Genomic DNA, 10,489 nt, shown 5'->3' on the forward strand with positions numbered 1-10,489 from the left:
GTTAAGAGGATCACTAAGAATGGGGACAAATCCTCCTCTGCTCACTCTCATGTCACTTAAGTCGCTGAGTGGACACACTGTTCAACTCCAGAAGAAGGATTTCCTAGATAGGGAAATCAGACAGCTAAGACTGGAGGAGGCCAAGCTGAGGCTGCAGCAGCAACAACTAGTCCTAGATAGGGGGGCCTTGGCAGTGAAGCGAGAGAGACAAGGTTTGGGGTTAGCACCCCATGGTGGCAGCAGCTTTAGTTTCAGGGAACCTAGGATAAGGGAGGCCTCTTGATTCCAGAAATCTAAAAAGGTTGTTCCCCCCTACAAGGTGGGGGTGACATTTACAAGTGGTTCAGTGCACTGGAGACGGCCTGTAAGGTACAACGATACATCAGATGCAGTGGGCTGCTACACTGTGGTTCTCCTTCTCAGACAAGGGGAGAGACAGACTTCTCACTGTTAGGGAGGTAGATGCTGAAAACTATTCAGTTTTGAAATCTCCACTCTTAAATGGATTTGGTCTCACCACAGAGCAATATAGAATCAAGTTCAGGGAGACCAGGAAAGAGTCCTCCCAGGATTGAGTGGATTTTGTGGACTGTTCTGTTAAAGCTTTGAAAGGCTGGTTACATGGCAGCAAGGTCAGTGGCTATCAGGGCTTATACAATCTTATTTTGAGCGAGCATGTTTTCAACAACTGTGTGTCTGATTTGTTATACCAATACTCAGTAGACTCAGATCTGACCTCTCCCCAAGAATTGGGAAAGAAGGCAGACAAATAGGTCAGAACTAGGGTGAGCAGAAAACCTCACACAGGGGGTAACAGCAAGAAAAAGGGAGCAGATAAGTCTTGGGACAAAGACAAAAGTAAGGAGTCTTCGTTAGGCCCACAAAACTCTTCGGGGGGGGCTGGTTCTAAAACCTCTTCTTCTTATGTTAAAAAACCTTGGTGCTATGTTTGCAAAAAACAAAGGCCATAGGCCAGGAGACAGCTCCTGTCCTAAGAAAGGCACCAAGCCACTCACCCTACAAGCAACACTTTACCTCTAGAGCCCCTAGCAACAGCAGTAGGGATGGGTCTGCTAACACTACTCAATCCAAGGGTGTAGCTGAGCTCTCTTTAGGAAGTGTAGTGGGGGGCTGGTCTAGTTGGGGAGACAACAGAGGCTGTCTTACTCTCTGATGGGGGAATTGATCTAGCCACCCTTGCTGCTTGTCCCCTTAATATGGATAAGTACCGACAGCAGCCCTTGATAAATGGTGTTCAGGCAGAGGCCTATAGGGACACAGGTGCCAGTGTCACTATGGTGACTGAACAAATGGTGTCCCCTGGGCAACAGCTACTTGGCCACCAGTACCAAGTGACTGATGCTCATAACAACACTGTATGCCACCCCATGGCAGTTGTTTTCAGGTGTGTGTGTTGGGGGAGGGGTTACTGGTCCAAAGAAAGTGGTTGTGTCCACAGCCCTACCTATATGTACATATAATAATATGTGGGAGTAAGTAACCTCCCTACAGTGAACTTTTTTTTTTTTTTTTTTTTTAACTACAGGTGTCTTCTGACGTCAGAACACATCTATAATAAGAAAAGGACACACTGTGTCACTAGTAATAAGTAGTTACAAGTGACATGTGATGTCATAGTGTTCAAGGAGCACAGAGGCCTTCCCACAGCGTGAAAGAAGTTGGTGTGCATGAGCCCGAATACCGTCTATATGCCAACAGCAGTTTGTAAAGTAAAATGTCTGGTTACAGAGACAGTCTTTAGGGGTCTGCGTTCCAACTTCCTTCATTATATTTGAGAAGGAATAAAAGCTGCCCTAGACAGCCTGCAGGAATGAAGAGAGCAGGTCTGTTGGGATAAGAAAGTACCCCCACCCGAGTGCCCCAGCTTTAACACCATCTGAATCCCTGGTGCTGATTTTTGTTTTCCTGAGAGAACACAGATCATGAGTGTGCGCAATGACATATGACTGTCTCACAGAATACAATTTTTTTGTTACGAGTGGGGCACCCAAAGTGCTAGCCTCACAGTGGTGAAGGGCTACTGCCTTTGCAAGGAGTTAAGCAGCACGACTGTGGTGGTGGCAGCATACTGTTTAGAGATCAATAAACATGAACTGGCTCTCTCACCCGAATTACTAGAGTGAAGCTTACAGGCTCACTCGTGTAATGTTTGGCTACTGTGTGCTTAACTCACCCTTGGTCTTCATCAAGTAAGTATATAGTGCTGAACAGTACTTGCTTGTATGTTTTTGCAGGGTATATGTGTGCCTATGAATGGTGCGAGATATGGACAATTCTGGGTGCCATTTTGGGACACCCAGTGCTGAGTGGAGGAGCATGAGGAGGTAGAGGCCTTCCCCTAGACAGATTTGTGCATTGCTGCATTACCGTGAGCTGGGTGGGACACACACTAGAGGAAGGAGAACCAGACTCTCCAGCACACTTCAAAGTGTGTTCTTTTATTCAGAGAAATTCACTGAAAAGGAGCCTGGACACATCTCAGGAAGGAAATGTGGCTGATAAGGAAATCATAAAGAGTAAGGTTGAGGTCCTTGGTAACCTTTTGATAAACATATTACTGTGGCAGACACCCAGATGTGAATCTCTGGTCCCTCCCATTGACTGTGTTGTGCAGATATCAAATTTGGAGTCGCTCCTGTGACAGACTGATTCCTGGATGAAAAGAAAGGTCAGAAGAGAGGCTGATCCGTATGGACTTTTTTTTTTTTAGGCGCGAAACATGCAGACCTTCCATAGTGGTTGAAGTCAGTCCCTTCTTCCATCTTCTTGTTTTTTGGTAGAGTGGTGGAACATTATCTCCTTCCCACTCACTAGTATTTTTTAATCTTGACCAGGACCCTTCCTTGATCAATAAATTATAGGTTTGGAGGTTCTTGAGCAAATTGTATTGCTTTTTTCTCTCCAGCTCTCTTCTTGGCCATAGGTTTAACTGTATCCCTACTCGCTCCAACCACGGCACGGATTACCAGTGAAGATCTCTGGCAAAGAGCCCACTTGCCGGCCCATCAGACACTGCAGTGCCAGTCTGAAGAGGATCAAGCCCTATGATGAAGCATGACATTCAATGGATGTGTGAGGGCTCTTGCTTATATATATCAAAAAGTGACTAGTGGATTTTTGACTCTTTTTCAAATAGTGTACTTTTTTGTTTTTGTATTACTATTAGGGAGGCTGTACACTGCACCACTTAATCTCCCTGTCCCTCATAAGGTTGTATTGACTTTTGCCTGTGACAAGAGCTAGAGGCTAAGGCCTGTCAGCCCCCCAGCTGGGTGAGGGGACTTCACCCAGGAAAGTCCAAGAGCACCAGTGTCTGCCTGCTTGCAAAGACTAGTGAGCCCTGTGAGGAAGAGGATAGTTGGAAGGAGCAAGGTTCAGTGGGGGAGCCTGGTGATTAGAACCATGTAGCAAGGTGTGAGGAAACAGTTGGTACACTGATCGGGTCATGCCTGTGTGCAGTGTGAGTAGACCACCCCATATGTCAAACGGGGGAGGCTGTGAAGATTGCCATACCAATCGGGTGGTCACCATGTGTGGCGTGAGCCAGCAAACATGTATGGCACCTGGGGGCCACCCTGGAGATTACTGTGTCGATCCGGCTGCCTTGTGCGGCATGAGTCGGCAACCTTACATGACAGAGAAAACTGCTGTGAAAAGGATCCTTCTGCTGTGCTGATCAGGATGTCCCTCGAGTGAAGAGCAGGTGAGATTACCCCAAATGCTAGAGGGGGCCACTGGAAAAAGACAAGGAGCTCAACCTGGTGGATGCTATTGTTGTGAGGAGAAAACGCTGTGCTGATCCGTGCGGGCGTAAGCCCCTGACTGAGGATTGGAATCAGGAACTGCTAACAAACCTTCACTTGAGAGAAAGGTCAAAGGGGGCTTACGATTGTGTCACAGGAACACTGAGGACACCAAGCCGCAGCCCCTTAAGAGCCACGTGTGCAATACTTACACAAGCTGCCACGCCTGCAAGAGACAGACTCTCAAGGACCTTAGTCAGATGATCCCTGCTCGTGCAGATAAGACTGAGCTGCGTACCAGAAAGCCCTGGTACTGCTATTGTGAAGAAAGTAGGACTTAGGGGACTGACAATAAACACTAGAGCCCTTATGGCGGGGGCTGATTGTATTGTTTGTGTACGTCATATTTCCCTGTGATCTTTATAAATACTTCTTTCACCATAAAATGAAGTAGTTGACTTAAATCATTTACTGCTGCTATTGTGTGTGTGAGGTGTGAGCCTGTGTATCTACCACCCCACCCCACCCCATGTAGCCTTGGACTGCTCGGCTCGCGAAAACACTGAGAGTCAAGTGCTTATGGGGTACTTGGCCCAGTTGCTCAGGATCCATAAGAGATAAGTAATACACCAATTATATACACTAGTATGCAGCAATAGCAATAAAAACAGTTAGAAAACAGTGCAATTAGTGAAAATCACAATGGTTAGAAATGGGCCTAGGGGAAACACAAACCATATACTAAGAACGTGGAATGAGAATGTCGGTTTCCCACCTAGGCAAGTGTAGTGTGTAGAGGGGTGCTGGGAGTATTAGAAAACACCAAAGGTAAGTAATAGAACCCACCTCAGAGCCCAAGAAAGGAGGAGTAAATCACAGTGACTTTCCTAGAACACACAAGAACACGAGAAAGAAGATATTGCAAGAACCAGAAGAGACTTCAAGACACAAAAGGTGGATTCCTGGACCTAAAGACCTGTGGAAGAATGGGACTAAGTCCAAGAAGCACAGAAGAGTCCAGGGAGGACAGGAGCCCCTGCTAACCCGGATGAAGGTGCAAACGAAGAACCACTGGTGAAGAACAACAGTCAGTACTGCACCCAAGAAGATGGATGCGGGTTCCTGGTTGGTTCAGATGATATCCCACAAAGGATGGATGACTGCAGTCTGGTTTGCCTCGCTGGATTCCGCCAAAAAGCCTTGGCACACGCAAAGCTCACGGTTAGCGGAAAATGGCACTGCCCAGGACCAGGAGGGACCTGGTGGACTCTACCCAGGAGGGGGGAGTCAGAGAGGGCTCTCAGCAACTCAGAGAGCCCACAGAAGACCAGGCAGCGCACACAGGAGTCCCCCAGCACGGGGACAGAGGAGTTGCAAAAGGAGGCCCACGCAGCACAAAATCAAAGGATCCCACGCCGCCAAAGAACCACTCAGGAAGTTGTGCATCGCAGCAAAGAGTGCTGGGGGCCGGAGCTACATTGTGCACAAAGAATTTCGTTGAAGGATGCCAACAAGCCTTGGCAATTGAAAAACATGTGGTGCACAGGGGTACTGTCTTGCGTGGGAAGACAAACTCTTACCTCCACCAAAGTTGGACAGTAGGACGTCAGAACCATCTGGACCACTTCAGTCCACCACCCGTGATGCAGAATCAATGCAACTCGTCAGGAGAGGGGCCCCACGCAGATGGTTGTCGTTGCAGAGAGGTGCCTGCTGAAGCAGGGGAGTGACTCCTTCACTCCAAGGGAGATTCCTTCATTCTTTTAGTGCAGGCTGAAGACAGGCTGTCCTCTGAGGATGCACGACCGGGAAACAGTTGCATTTGCTGGCCATAGCTGAAGATACAATGTTGCAGAAGTCGTCTTTGCTTCTTTGTTGCAGTTTGTGGAGTTCCTGGAGGGTCCAGGTGCATTTCTTCGGTGAGAAGGTGAAGTAAAGGATGCAGAGGATTGCTGCTGGAATCTTGCAATCCGAATCTGAAGAACCTCCCAAAGGAGAGACCCTAAATAGCCCTGAAAGGGGAATTGGTCAGCTGAACAGGTAACCTATCAGGGGACGGCTCTGACGCCACCTGCTGGCACTGGCCACTCAGATGCTTCCAGAGTTCGCTGCCAACTTGTAATCCAAGATGGCAAAATCCAGGGACCCTCTGGGGGAGCTCTGAGCACCCCACCTGGGGTGGTGATGGACAGGTAAGTGGTCACTCCCCTTTCCTTTGTCCAGTTTCGTGCCAGTGCAGGGACTGGGGGTGCCTGAACCGGTGTAGACTGGATTATGCAAGGAGGGCACCAAATGTGCCGTTCAAAGCATTTCCAGTGGCCTGGGGAAGGAAGCTACCTCTCCCAAGCCTGTAACACCTATTTGCAAAGGAAGAGGGTGTAACACTTCTCTCCCAAAGGAAATCCTTTGTTCTGCATTCCTGGGCTTGAGCTTCTCAAGCAACAGGAGGGCAGAAACCTGTCTGAGAGGTGGCAGCAGCTGGGGCTGCCTGGAAAACCTCAGAAGGCTGGAATGGCAATACTAGAGGTCCTCTGGGGAACCCCCGGAGTGCATGAAATCATACAACCAATGCTTGCAAAAGACTTGGGGTATGATTCCAACATGTTTGATACCAAACATACCTATGTTTAGGAGTTACCATTATGTAGTTGGACATAGGTAGTGACCTATTTCCAGTACACGTGTAAAATGGCATCCCCGCACTCACAAAGTCTGGGAAAATGGTCCTGGAGGTCATGGGGGCACCTCTGCTAGTGCAGGAGTGCCCTCACACACAGGTACTCTGCACCCTGCCCTCAGGGCTGGAGGGCCTTCTATAGGGGTGACCTATAAGTGACCCGGTGCAGTGTAACTGGCAGTGAAAGGGTGCATGTACCTTTTCACGCAGGCTGCAATGGCAGTCCTGCAGAAGCATTTTGCATGGGCTCCCTATGGGTGGCAAAATAAATGCTGCAGCCCATAGGGATCCCCTGGAACCCCAATGCCCTGGGTACCTAATTACCCTATACTAGGGACTTATAAGGGGGGCACCAGTATGCCAATTTTGGGTGAAATACTGGGTTACCAGTATGCAACAACCATAATTTAAGGGAGAGAGCATAACTAGTGGGGTCCTGATTAGCAGGATCCCAGTAGACACACTCAAACACACTGGCAAACAGGCCAAAAGTGTGGGTAACCAAGCTAGAAAGAGGCTACTTTCCTACAAGGTTAGCATCCACAATAATGATTTACTAGCTTTTATACACCGACTTTTACATGAATTACTCAAATAGTGAATCTAGAAGTCATTAGCTCATAGTGCCTATGCTTATGCCAACTTATGTACAATATCACAAATTCAAGTCAAGGTACTTTGGCTGTCGATATTTTGATCCCCTAGGCAAGTATCAGGTTCATCCTAAACCTTCGTTAAGCTTGAGTTAAAAGGGTTACAGAGTGTTTGTAACCAAAACGGCAAAGATAAATCTGACTCACGTCTCATATGAGTGAAAAGGCAATCAACGGAGATCTGAATCTCTAATCAAGCGCCAATGCCATAAAGTAGTAGTAGTAGAGTGGACTAGTGTCACAGTGTAATAGAGTGTCGTGGAGTGGCAGAGTGTCAGAGTGGAAAGGCACAAAGAAGAGTGAAATGGCATAGAGTGAAGTAAAGTAACGTGAAGCGGCATAGAGAAAGTTGGGTAGAGTTTTGTTGAGCATAGTACATTGTTGTATAGTAGTTTGGCATACAGGGTTGTGCAGTGCCGTAGAGTAGAGTATCATAGATTGAAGTGGCATAGAGTGGAGTGGAGTGGTATAGAGTGGAGTAAAGTGGAATGAAGTGGCGTGTAGGGAGTTACAGAGTGGAGAAAGTGTTAGAGTTTCATAGAATAGAGTTTCAGAGTCTAGTATCATGGAGTGTAATGTCAGAGAGAAGTGTCAGAGTGAAGTTGGGTGGTCTAGAGTGAAGTGGCATAGAGTACAGTGGTGCAAAGTAGATAGGCGTAGAGTGTAGTGGTATAGAGTGCATTGGTTTTGAGTAAAGTGGTGTAGAGTGCATTGGCGAAGACTGCACTGGTTTAACGTACAGTGCATTAGTGTAGAGTGGTGAAGAGTAGAGGGGAGCAGAGTGGAGTGGCACATCATAGATTGCAGTGGTGCGGAGTGCAGTGGGGCAAAGTGCTGTGTCATAGAATGGTGCAGTGCATGGTAGAGTGGTGTGGCACATCATAGATTGCAGTGGTTCAGAGTGCTGTGTCAGAGTGATGCGGTGCAAGGTAGAGTAGACTGGTGTAGAGTGTAGTGGTGGTGTGCAGTGATGCAGAGTAGAGTGGCATAGAGTGTAGTGGCATATAGTACATTGGTGTAGAGTGCAGTAGAGTGGCATATAGTTGAGCGGTGCAGAGTAGAGAGGAGTATAGTTCAGTGGCAGAGTGTAGTGTTGCAGAGTAGAGTGTCATAAAGGGCAGTGGTGTAGAGTAGAGTGGCACAGAATGCATTGGCGTAGCGTGCAGCGATGTAGAGTGATGCAGAATAGAGAAGAGTGGCGTAGAGTACAGTGGTGCAGAGTAGAATAGAGCTGCATAAAGTGCTGTGGCATAGAGCAGACTGCTGCAGAGTACAGTATATTGGTGAAGAGTAGATTGTTGCAGAGAGGAGCATAGTTATGTAGAGTGCAGTAGCATATAGCGGTGCAGAGCAGATTGGAGTGGCACAGGGTACATTGGAGTGGTGCGGGTAGATTGGACTGGCATAGCATAGAGTGGAGTTGCGTAGACTGCAGTGGCATAGAGGAGATTATTTCAAAGTAGAATGAAGTGCCCTACAGTGGAGTGGTGTAGAGTAGATTAGAATGCAGTGGTGTAGAAAAGAGTGCAGTGGGACAGAGTACAGTGGCATTGAGTACAGTGGTGCAGAGTAGAGTGGCATGGAGTTCAGTGGCAGAGAGAGCAATGTTGCAGAGGGTCGCAGAGTACAGCGGTGTATTGTAGAGTGGCATAGAGTGCTGTGGCGCAGAGTACAGTGGCACTGAAAGCAGTGGAATAGAGTGCTGTGGTGCAGAGTAGATTGGCATAGAGTGCAGTGGCATAGAGTTCATTGGTTTTGAGTAAAGCGGTGAAGAGTGCACTGGCAGAGTGCAGGGGTGTAGTGTACTATGGTTAGAGTAGAATAGCATAGATTGCAGTGGCGTGGAGTGGTACTGCATAGATTGCAGTGGCGTAGTGTAGAGTGGAGTGGAGAAAAGTGGTGTAGGGTGCAGTGGTATAGGGCAGATTGTTTCAGAGTAGAGTGAAGAAAAGATAATATACTTCAATATGCTTAAGTATGTAACGATAACAACAACATAACTAATAACGCTAGGCATAACGGCCCAAAATGAAATATGGCTTCTCCCTGTTAGCCAAGCTGTAATCAAGCTCTTCATTACCTAGATAACAAAACATTAAAACATAAATGTTAGAAAAATATACCCTTCTAATAGCTAAATTGTTGTGTGAAAAGGTCAAATCTGGGCTCAATCTCGACTTCACTGTTTCACCAACTGGTGTGATTTTAGGCAAATACAAATATTGTGTTTCACTGAGTCTCCTTTCTAGCCTGCAGGCATCAGGGTGAATGGGACTCTGTTTCCTCTTTAGATCTTCCTCATTGTCTTGCAGTTCCTCTTGAAGGCGTCCTGCAGTGCTGCTCTTCAAGGCGCCAGCAGGTGATGCAGACAGTAATCATCAAAATCTATTTTCTCCTTCTCCTGGCCTTTGTTCTTATGAGCACCTTAATGCCCACAGCTGTGAACAGGACAAACAAAAGGGCAGGGGGCGCAGGGGGCCTCCGGACTCACCTTCATTCTGTTACCATCAGATTGGAGGATGGTTGATACAGGGTTTTTATAAGTAGCGCTTTTGTGCGCTAATGGCCCTCTGAACAATAGAAGTGAGAGGGGACTTTTTTGTCCCCTCCACCTTCGTCCCCCGTGTCCCCCACCCTCCAAAATCTGGGGGGGGATACATCCACCGCGTCCCCCACACTTCCTACGCCCATGGTTGTAATCTAGTTTGGTAATGGGTGAGAATATGCGTATATGTGATTGCCTGTGTCCCTCTCGCAAGGTAAGCAATGGTAATAAACGAGTTCTACAGCCCTGGGCCTCTAAACTCCTGCCAATCACTCCAGGTCAGGCCCACCTAATGTCCCTCGTTCACCTTCTCACACACCCGTCCACTCACCTACAGGGAGTCGCGCGTCGGTCCGGATGTAGGTCACATCTTCGACTGCAGCTGAACAGTCAGCGAGCTGCACCCGCACAACCAAAGGTTATGCGCCAGCTCAGCTCAGCCGAGCATCGGAAATTCCCCACCCCAGAGTGCACTAAAAGAGGGCGTGCCCACAGCCGCAAGTGACTCCAGCTTCCGCCGGAACTAAATGTCATACCAGCTAGCAAGTAGCGTTTTAACCCCATGGCGTTAAAGGAGCTGTGGCAATAAGCTGATTCCCCCGCGGTCTAGTGTTTGACGCCCCTTCCTGTTAAACGTCACAATTTCCGAGTTTCCGATAAGGGGGACAGAGTGTTCTTGAAATTCACGGTGTGGTGTAATAGAACATTTTGTTTCGTTTCTTCAGCTCGAAATGAAAACGAGAGGGTCGGCAGCTCACTACGCACTACTGTGGAAACTACCCAGTTTTTTATCGCGCGGATGGATTACATCATTCAAGTACTCGAGCGGCAACGTGGAATTTGGCTAGAA

The 10,489-nt window shown here is 47.8% G+C and overlaps 1 protein-coding gene across 1 annotated transcript in view; it reads right to left on the reverse strand.

Moving 5' to 3' along the window:
* LOC138248638 (inhibitor of apoptosis protein-like) overlaps positions 1–10,203 on the reverse strand; it is a 65,432-nt gene extending 55,229 nt beyond the window's left edge. Inside the window, exon 1 of the mRNA XM_069202371.1 lies at positions 9,971–10,203. The gene's annotated coding sequence lies outside the window, so the exon portion shown is untranslated. The remainder of the gene's footprint in view (positions 1–9,970) is intronic.
* Positions 10,204–10,489: the final 286 nt, after the last annotated feature.

Source organism: Pleurodeles waltl, chromosome 8, assembly GCF_031143425.1.
Source record: "Pleurodeles waltl isolate 20211129_DDA chromosome 8, aPleWal1.hap1.20221129, whole genome shotgun sequence".
Taxonomy (NCBI): domain Eukaryota; kingdom Metazoa; phylum Chordata; class Amphibia; order Caudata; family Salamandridae; genus Pleurodeles; species Pleurodeles waltl.